Below are 9,730 nucleotides of genomic sequence, written 5' to 3' on the forward strand. Positions count from 1 at the left end.
AAGCACTGGGTCCCTCTGAAGCCCCAACCGGAGGGGGACATCAAGCACGTTCTGTTGGGTATGAGGAACCCTGACCGAATGTTCCAAATCGGGGCAGACCTCGCTCTAGAGCAAGAAGCTCAGCTGGTAGCCCTTCTGGGGGCAAACTTTGATGTATTCGCATGGTCTCTGCATAACCTCTCTGGAGTTGATTGCTGCATAATTGAGCATACCCTCCGGGTCGACCCGCAGGCTAGGCCTGTAAGACAGGGGTTTCGCAAGCTATCAACTGAACGCGTGGAGGCCACGAAGGAGGAGGTCCAAAAGCTGCTGAAGGCCGACGTCATCCGGGAAGTCATCCACCCAGAGTGACTGTCATATCCCTTCCTGGCCAAGAAGCCTAATGGGAAATGACGCATGTGCATCGACTTCACGGTGCTCAACAAAGCCTGCCCTCGAGACCCATACATGCTCCCTTGTATAGATCAGCTGGTGAACTCCACTGCTGGCTGCGAGTTACTGAGCTTCCTGGATGTGTACTTTGGGTACCACCAGGTGTGGATGGTCGCTGAAGATGAGGGCAAGACCAATTTCATCACCCCTTTTGTGGTGCATTGCTACGTTCGGATGCCTTTTGGTCTCCGAAATGTCAGGGCCACCTTCTCTCGCCTAGTGCAAAAAATTCTAAAGCAACAGTTGGGACGCAATGTGGAGGCCTACATCGATGATATAGTCATGAAGAGCATGCTTGAAGCAGACCACATTGCGGACCTTCAAGAATCTTTCAATAGCCTTCGGGCCACCGGTGTACGGCTTAACCCGGAGAAATGCGTCTTCGGTGCCAAAGCTGGAAGGTTGCTGGGGTATCTCGTCTCCAGGCGCAGCATCAAGGCTAACCCCAGCAAAATCCGTGCCATTACTGAAATGACACCCCACCAATCCGAAGGACGTCCAGTGACTAGCCGGTCACCTGGCGGCCCTTAGCCGTTTCCTTGCCAAGTCCGTCGAGCATAACCTTTTGTTCTTTAAAACATTGAGGGGCTCTGGGCCATTCACATGGACAACAGAGTGCCATAATGCCTTAGAGGCCCACAAAGCTGACCTCTGTAGCCTCCAAATGCTCACCATACCCCTTGCGGGCGAGGGGCTCCTCTTGTACATAATCTCCTCTGCCTTCCTCGTGAGCGGCGTACTTGTACGGGAGGAGGAGAAAGAAGGCCGCTCTATTCAGAGGGTGGTTTACTACATTTCAAAGGCCTTAGCCAATGCTAAGACATGATACACACAGCTTGAAAAGGTGGCATATGCCCTCCTGATGGCCTCCCGTAAGCTCCAGCACTATTTCCTCGCCCACGACATCACCGTACCAACCTTATACCCCGAGGGCGACATGTTCCGGAATTGGGAGACGACGAGACACATAGGCTAGTGTGCGGTAGAACTGGCACCCTTCATGGTGAGATTCAATGCTCGCACGGCCATTAAGTCATAGGTCATGGCAGACTTCATCGCCGTATGGACTCCCCCGTCAAGAGGACCCCCGGAAGCCCCTCCCCAAGTCATATGTACAATATATGCTGATAGAGCATATGGATCCAATGGCGCAGGGGCCGGAGGAGTCCTCATCTCCTCGACAGGCCAGCAGGCAGCATTCGTAGCTCGCCTGAAGTTCAAGGACGCCAACAACATCGCCGAGTACGAGGCCGTCCTCCTTGGGCTCTACAAGGCTCGGGCCTTAGGGGCCGGCTGGATCATTGTCAAAATAGATTCATAGGTTGTTGTCGGGCATGTTAATAAAAGCTTCCAGGTTTGGCATCCGGAGCTGTTAAAGTACCTCGAGGCCATCCGCAAGGCCGAAGGGTTCTTCCAGGGTAGACAACCATCAGGCAGACGCCTTGGCAAATGCCATAGCCAGAAGTGGGGTCCTCCCTTTAGGGGCCTTCTTCGAAGTCCTCAAGAAGACAGCAACAGGTGGCTCTGATGAGGTCACCGCCGCCGTCCTACCCATTGGGCCTCCGGACTGGAGGGCATCCCTCTTATCCTCCCTAAAGGGAACGGAAGAACTTGACGACTCGGTTAAGCTCCAGCGTATCCAACAGCGCGCCAGGGGCTACCTCCTGGTGGACGGAGCCCTTTACAAAACCGCAGTTTGCAGCCCCTCCTCCGATGTGTCTTTGAGGAGCAAGGGCCAACCTCCTAAGGGAGATCCACAAGGGGCTCTGTGGCAGCCACCTTGCACCTCGTGCCCTTGTAGGCAAAGCACTCCGCCAGGGACTATATTGGCTCACTATCATGACTGACGTCGAAGAACTCGTCCGTACTTACCAAGCATGCCAGTGGATGGGACACCGGAGCCACCATCCTTCAACCCTGCTGCAGCCAATCACTCCCGTCTGACCCCTGGGGCGCTAGGGGATGGACTTAATTGGGTCATTCCCTTGCTCTAAGGGAAACCTCCGGTATGCGGTCGTGGCCTTGGAGTACTTCTCCAAATGGATCAATGCTGAGCCCCTCACAGCAATCACATCCAAAAATGTCTGTAAGTCCTTCTGGAAATACATCATATGCCGCTTCTGCGTCAAGACACCTCACTATTGACAACGGGATGTAGTTTGACTCTGGTTCATTCCGGGAGTTCTGCGCTGACCTTGACATTGAGATGTGCTTCGCCGCGGTTCGTCATTAGTAGTCCAACGGGGCAGTCGAGCGTGCCAACGGCAACATCCTCTCTGGACTAAACCGACAACTCGTTGGACTCGCTAAAAGCCTATGGGTTGAAGAGCTCCCAAAGGTGCTATGGTCTCTCTGCACTACAGTCCCTCGTCCCACCAGGTTTACCCCTTTTTGTCTCCTGTTTGGCGACGAAGCCATGACGCCGGCAAAAATCAAGGGATGCTCCCTCTGATTCCACTTACCGAAGACCACCAGAGAAAGGGAAGTATCCCTTGACCTTACAGAGGGCATGAGGCTTCATGCTGTTCGGAACCTCAATTGCTATATCGTCGAAACCAAGGCTTAGTACAATCCTAACGTCCCGCCACAAGCCTTCAAGCCTGGAGATCTAGTCCTACGACCGACGCTGGTTCTGGGAAAGCTACGCAATAAATGGGAGGGCCCCTATCTCATCCTCGCATCTAACAGACCAGGCTCCTATCACTTGGTCGATATGGACGGGCCCCCCCTTGAGTACACTTGGAACGTAGAGGTACTCCAGAGGTACTACGTGTAAAAACAGGAAGCTAGCAGAGCATCACCAAGAGCACATACATATGCTAATAGAAAGTCTAATGTTTCAGTCCAAGCTATTTAAATCAATGAGTCATACATACAATAGGGGCTAGCAAACGAAGATCATCCCTCCAGGCTAAAGAATAGCAGAATCTGAGCCCTAAGGCCGATGCAAGCACTTCAAACGCGGCACCCCAACTCAAAGACTGATTCAATAGTGCCCACCATCAGAGGATGATGATGAACTAGGGGACACCTCCTCGGCCTTCTCCTCCTCATTGATCTCCTTCTCCAGAAGATCTCAGTCAACCTCCTCTTCATCATAAGAGATGTTGACAACCTCGGTCGGGGCAACCACTCGGACTGGAGGTCGAGCTGGAGTAGGCCCCCTCTGCAGGGATGTCAACACAATGGTGGCCGGCTCCAATCTGGCATGCAGATCTCGGAGATCGCCTGCCCTTGGCTGCAGTACGGCCAGGGGGACCAGCGCCGGTGTCGGCAGCAGGTTGCCCTGGCCATTTGCACCCTGACTCAAAGGCGACACCATAAGAGCTACCAGATGAGTTGCAAAGAAGAAATCTCGTCTTACTCAGGGCCAGGAGCGTCGCAAGGATGAGCATGGCTTATAAAGACACACACAATGAGTCCAACTCCAGATATGAAACAAACGGCCACCTAAATGCCCCGATTTTTTAGCACGGGTCCCATCAAAGTTATTACCCACCCCACTTTCAACTCATGCAATGGCAGTAGGCGCGAAACCCTAGGTGTCAGATGAGGCGATTCCCCTAGCGCAACCTCACCCTGTGGTAGGGTTTCAGATGTACAGGACCCACGATGATTCGACCCATGACTCAGACCAATACTACTGAAGTCAGGCACATTACCTTCATCATGCCCATCATTTCCTTACTAAATGTCAAGATACATCACAACTCAGCAGTGCCACACATAGCATACCACACACAAAAAACCCTCCGCACCTTGAATGCATCAACCTTGGTCGCATTGAGGTCTACACCCTCTGCACCTCGAAGGCATCAACCTCGGTTGCGTCGAGGTCTAAATCCCCTATACCTCAAAGGCATCAGCCTCGGTTACGTCGAGGTCCAAACCCTCTGCACCTCGAAGGCATCAGCCTCGGTCCTATCGAGGTCTAAACCCTCCGCGCCTAGAAGGCATCAGCCTCAATCGCATCGAGGTCTAAACCCTTCACGCCTCGAATGCATCAGCCTCAGTTGCATCAAGGTCTACACCCTCCACACCTCGAAAGGCATCAGCCTCAGTCGCGTCAAAGTCTAAACCCTCTTCAAGGCATCAACCTCGGTCATGTCATGATCTAAACCCTCTGCACCTCAAAGGCATCAGCCTTGATCCCATCAAGGTCTAAACCCTTCGCACCTCGAAGGCATCAGCTTCGGTTACGTCGAGGTCCCAACCCTCCACACCTTAAAGGCATCAACCTCGGTCACGTCGAGGTCCAAATCCTCCGCACCTCGAAGGCATCAGCCTCGGTTCTGTCGAGGTCTACACCCTTTGCACCTCGAAGGAATTAGCCTCGATCGCGTTGAGATTCAAATCCTCCGCACCTCAAAGGCATCAGCCTCGGTTGCATCGAGATCCAAACCCTTCGCACCTCGAAGGCATCAGCCTCGGTCCCGTCAAGGTCTAAACCCTGTGCACCTTGAAGGCATCAGCCTCGGTCCCGTCAAGGTCTAAACCCTGTGCACCTTGAAGGCATCAGCCTCGATCGTGTCGAGGTCTAAGCCCTCCTCACCTCAAAGGCATCAGCTTCGGTTGCGTTGAAGTCCTGACCCTCCGCGCCTTGAAGGCATCAGCATCGATCATGCAATAGTGTTGTCGGATTTTCCATAGCAGAAATGTGCTACGATAACTTCACTTCGGGAACAGATGAAGCTGATGAAATCTTCCCTCTTTCAAGTATTCGAAAGATGGGGCTGTACTTTTGATGCAAGGTCCAGAGGAAGGAACTCATGTTCACACCCTTCACACTGTGAAGGCCTACTCTATCCTTGCTCACCTAACACACCTATAGGTACTCCTACTATTGCACCCTCCGGACGCCAGCAACCGCAAAGTGTGAGGGGGCCAGGGAAAGGGAGAACTCCCGGAATACAGGTGTGAGAAAAGGCGAGGAGCCAAAAACAACACATTACTTTTTTATTCATGTATCATGTATACAGAAGTTGTATTGGGCAATATGCCATAGTCAATCTAGGCCTAACTAGCGCGCCTCCCCGAAGTACGACGCGACGAAGATGGCCAGCCTTGGCCTCTGAAACCACTGGCTCTACTGGAAGACCTGTAACAGTGAACGACATGACGACACGTGTACCCCAGGCATGAAGACCTGATGAAAATATAATCTCCCTGAACCCGAGGAGCCGAGGGTTCCGCCTGGAAGAGGTATGAGTTGAAGGCTGTAAAATCTAGCTCCTCCGATGCCTCTGCAACTTCATCAGCATCCTCCTCCTTGACTCAGGCCATTACATCTGCAAGGATGTCCGGTGGCACCAGTCCGTTAGAGCCACAGGGGAGAACAAAACACTAGGAGTCCCGCAGGCCAACAGCCTCGAAGGCCATCCACCACTCGTCCACCCCAACAAAGCTTGAGCTGGTCTCCAAAGAGGAAGCGGAGGGATCCCCTGGCTCCGCCCTAACCAAAACATCGACGGCCACCCCTGGGTCCACATGTCCCCAGGAATCGCGAGGAAGGACAAAGCGCTCCCATCACGAGGCTGGTGGTATAGATCCGGAGGGTTCGGACGCTCGGGGCCTCCCCTGAAGGCAACGGTCCGAGTACCTGGGACGCTTCCAGCTATCTCAAATCGCCAGGCCTGCACGCGTAAGCCCTACTCAAGGATTAGCACCATGACATACGCACCCCAGCATATCAACAGAATAAGCAGACAAGATGAAAGGGAGACATAGCCCCACTAGAATATTAGCCGGCAAAAGTCAGGATACATAAAGCAGGAGTGCTGGGACAACATGATACGCCCCCGGACCCCGTGGAAATATAAGAGAAGCAAAACATAACACACGTGAACCCTACTCGAAATTACATCTCTGGCGGCAGGTACCATAGGGTGTCACCCGCATGCGAGGGTGGCTGCTACGAAGTGGTGTCCGACTAGGGAAGCAACCCGGAGACATCCTACTGAGGCGTCGGTCCGCTTGAGGAGACGTCGGGACGCGGAGCCTGAGCCCCCGCTGGAGAATCCAAGCGAGGAGCTCTACGAGCGCTTGACCCTAGGCAATTTGCTATAATTGCATTGTCGTGAGCCGGCCATACTTCATCCATACGCGTCGGTGGAAGCCGATCGCCGTTGCACGAACCTCCACTGGGGGCACCTCAGACATGATGGCCTCCACCGTGGAGTCAGGGACCGGCTGCTCCAGCACCCCAAGATGGCTGCACCCCACACGATGTAGCAGCGCCATCGAGGCCATGTAGATGCTGGTGCTGTCGAAGGCCTCAGCGGCGCTGGTCCCCGCCCTGTGGTAGACTAGAGCCAACAGAGAGTCAGGTGTAGGATGTTCACCAGCAAGGGTAAAGGCAGGGCCTGTGCCCCAAGGCTCTCTAGTGCCTTCTAGAGGACCTGGGCCCCCCTCCGTCGTATGCCCATCCAACCATTGGCGCTCAGAACGTAGTGTGTCCTACGTGGCCCGAGCAGCCCTCCCCTCACACTAAGCCTCGACAACAACAATCTGAAGATCCCGTGCCTCGCTTTTCGCAAAAATGGGGGCCACGTTGGTTGCATTGATAGCTTCCTTCGTAGCACAGCAGGCCTTGGCAGCCACCCAGGCCACCTCCTCTGCATGCTCCCAGCACGTCACCTCCTCTTGCAGGTGGCCCTCTGCGTTCACCACTCACTTCTCGGATTTCGCCAATGCGTGATGAAGTCTGTCTACGTTAGCACAAGCTAAGTTATTGGCCGCTGCGAGGGCCTGGCACTGTGAATGCTCTAGCGCCTCCACCAGGACCAATTGCCATCGGTTGTAACGAAGGAGAGTAAGGGCGATAGCCAATAAATTATAACCATAAAGGGTTCCTTACAAACAAAAATACCTGTCAAGCCGTTGCTCGAAGACGCGCCACCACCTCTTCCAGAGGTCTTTGAACCAGAGATTGCTTTACCTCCCCACTTGTGAAGAGAGATGAGGTGGAGGTGAAGATGCTTAACGCCTCCAGATGAAGTGCTAAGTCGGCTGGGGTTAGGGACTCAAGTGTCAACCCTGCTCCAGTGGAGCAAAAGTGGGCACTCTGGAAGATCCAGAGCCCCCAGCCCTGGCCACGACAGCCAAGATCCAGTTCATGGACACGACCTGGGGTGGTGAAGCTTTGGCCTCCTGCCCCCCCCCGGGGGGAATCACCAGGACTCTAGCCGGAGCCAATAGCTCCGGAGCAGGGGCCCCGGGCGGGTACACACCAACAGCCCCTACAAACAAGAAAACAAGGTCAACACCACTGCAGTGAGTGCAACCCACAAAGAAAAAGAGAGAATAAAGAGGGAGAATTGCGGGCTCACCAGCACCAATAGCCGCGGCTTCCACAGGACCTGTCACATCCTCATAATCGATGGGGGATGGATCCCCCAGGGTCCAAGGTCATCAAGGGAAACCTCGCACCCTCCTCTGTCCTAGCTGAGGATGGTCGAGTTCGGACAGGCTGAAGCCTCCCCAAGATCCCCGCCTCCGGACCGGGCCTCGTCTTTAGACACACCACCTCCGGCCTCGGAGTTCTGGCCGAGTCTCCTGTGCTTTGCCCCCTCCGACTTTGTCTCGGTCGACCTGACCATCGAACTGGTACACGAGCCCATCGAGACAATGGGAGTCTGGGCCGGGAGCAAGGTCTTCGCAGCCGTGGAGCCCGTGACGCTGGCGGTAGGATGCCCACGCTTTCTAGCTCCCCGGGGCTCCGTCGGATTGTGCCACGTTGGGGCCGCCAAACAGAGGTGCGAGCAAATCTGGTTATGAAGCTCCCAGCTCCCTACCAATTCCATGCGTTGTTCCCACTCGACGAAGGAAGGCTGACCGAGGAACTTGTCTATGGCTTCGGTGGCTTCGTCTAGCGTTAGGCACCACTCGGAAAGAAAAAGGTGTCTCACGTTTGCGAGTTTGAAGTTGGATAGCAAGGAGGACTCACTAGAGTCAATGGTGGGTCCAGAGTATGTGTTTGGCTCGCCTTCGCCTTCCTCACCATGCTCGAAGGCATAGTCCCAACCTGTCTGGAGGAGTCTGATGCGCGGCATTGTGAACTCCTCCGTGTGATCGCGCATGCTCATCCTTAGTGCCACCCGCCAGAGGAGGTCCACCCTCGAAGTCATCTGGGCCTTGGGCATCTCCACTACTGGGGTCCGGATGTACTTGATCTCCCGGTTAGTAGAGCGAAGAGGGGACCTGGAGCCCACGATGTAGTAAAACCACCTCTTCGACCACCCGGTGTACCACCGCTCGTTGATGGCCTTCACTGATAACACTTTATGGTACTCCGACCGGAACTGGAAGTTTACGCTGGCGAAGCTAAGGGCTTTCTTAACCCCATCCTCCATCTGAAGCTTTAGCTGGCAGTGTGTCTCATGAAGGGTGGCAAAGAACTTCACACGCCCCTCACAGCCCTTCGCCCGCATAGCCCACTCAAAGATGGCCAGGCGGGCGATGGGGCTAGCTGAGAGCTGGGGGAGCTCCACAAAATAATGTTGAAGCACCCCCTCGAGGAGCGGCACCACGGGGAACCCGAGCCCAGTGTCGAAGAAGGCTTCCAAGACCACGGTTTTGTGGCTCCGTGGTGCTGGGATAGTCTCCCCCTGCGGAACACACGCAACCGATCTAGAGGGGATCTTCCCCTCCTCGACTAGTCGATTGATCTCGACCTCGGTGATGCTCGACGCGCCTAGCACGCCGATCTGAAGAGGGTATTTCCTGCCAACGCGACGGAGCTCTACACCCGACAGCAGGCTGGGCAGCGGCAGAAGGTTTTTCGCCGTCCGGGATTCTACTGACCCGTGGGCATCGATGGTTCCGCCTATGCCACCGCCAGTGGCGGCGGCCACCAATGTGGTGGCACGATCTCCCAGCGACAAGCGCCTTGCCCCCCTGGTGGTGAGCCCGCTCCAATGCGGGTGCCGGAGCGAGCCATGGCTCCCTGAAAAAATAGTGTGGAGAGCTTATCTATCCAAGAGTCTGCAGAGGATGGGGTTGGTGGGTGCGTGCGCAAGAAATCGAACAGCAAAAATAGAGGTGCTGGATGAGAATGCTGCTCGTCCAAAACCCTCATTTTATAGATTGGGGAATGGGTCGTTACATCCTCGCGGCGCGTGCACATGTCATATCTCCTCTCCCTGCAATCATGGGGAAGCGAAACCACTCTCCACGACGCTCCAATACCCAAGACGTCACGCATCCCACTACCGACCGGACAGACGCGACTACATCACCCATGACAAATTGCATTTAATGTTCTCTCGCGTAGGTAACGTTAGGCATTTAACCTGGACAC

Source organism: Phragmites australis, chromosome 19 (assembly GCF_958298935.1).
Source record: "Phragmites australis chromosome 19, lpPhrAust1.1, whole genome shotgun sequence".
Taxonomy (NCBI): Eukaryota; Viridiplantae; Streptophyta; class Magnoliopsida; order Poales; family Poaceae; genus Phragmites; species Phragmites australis.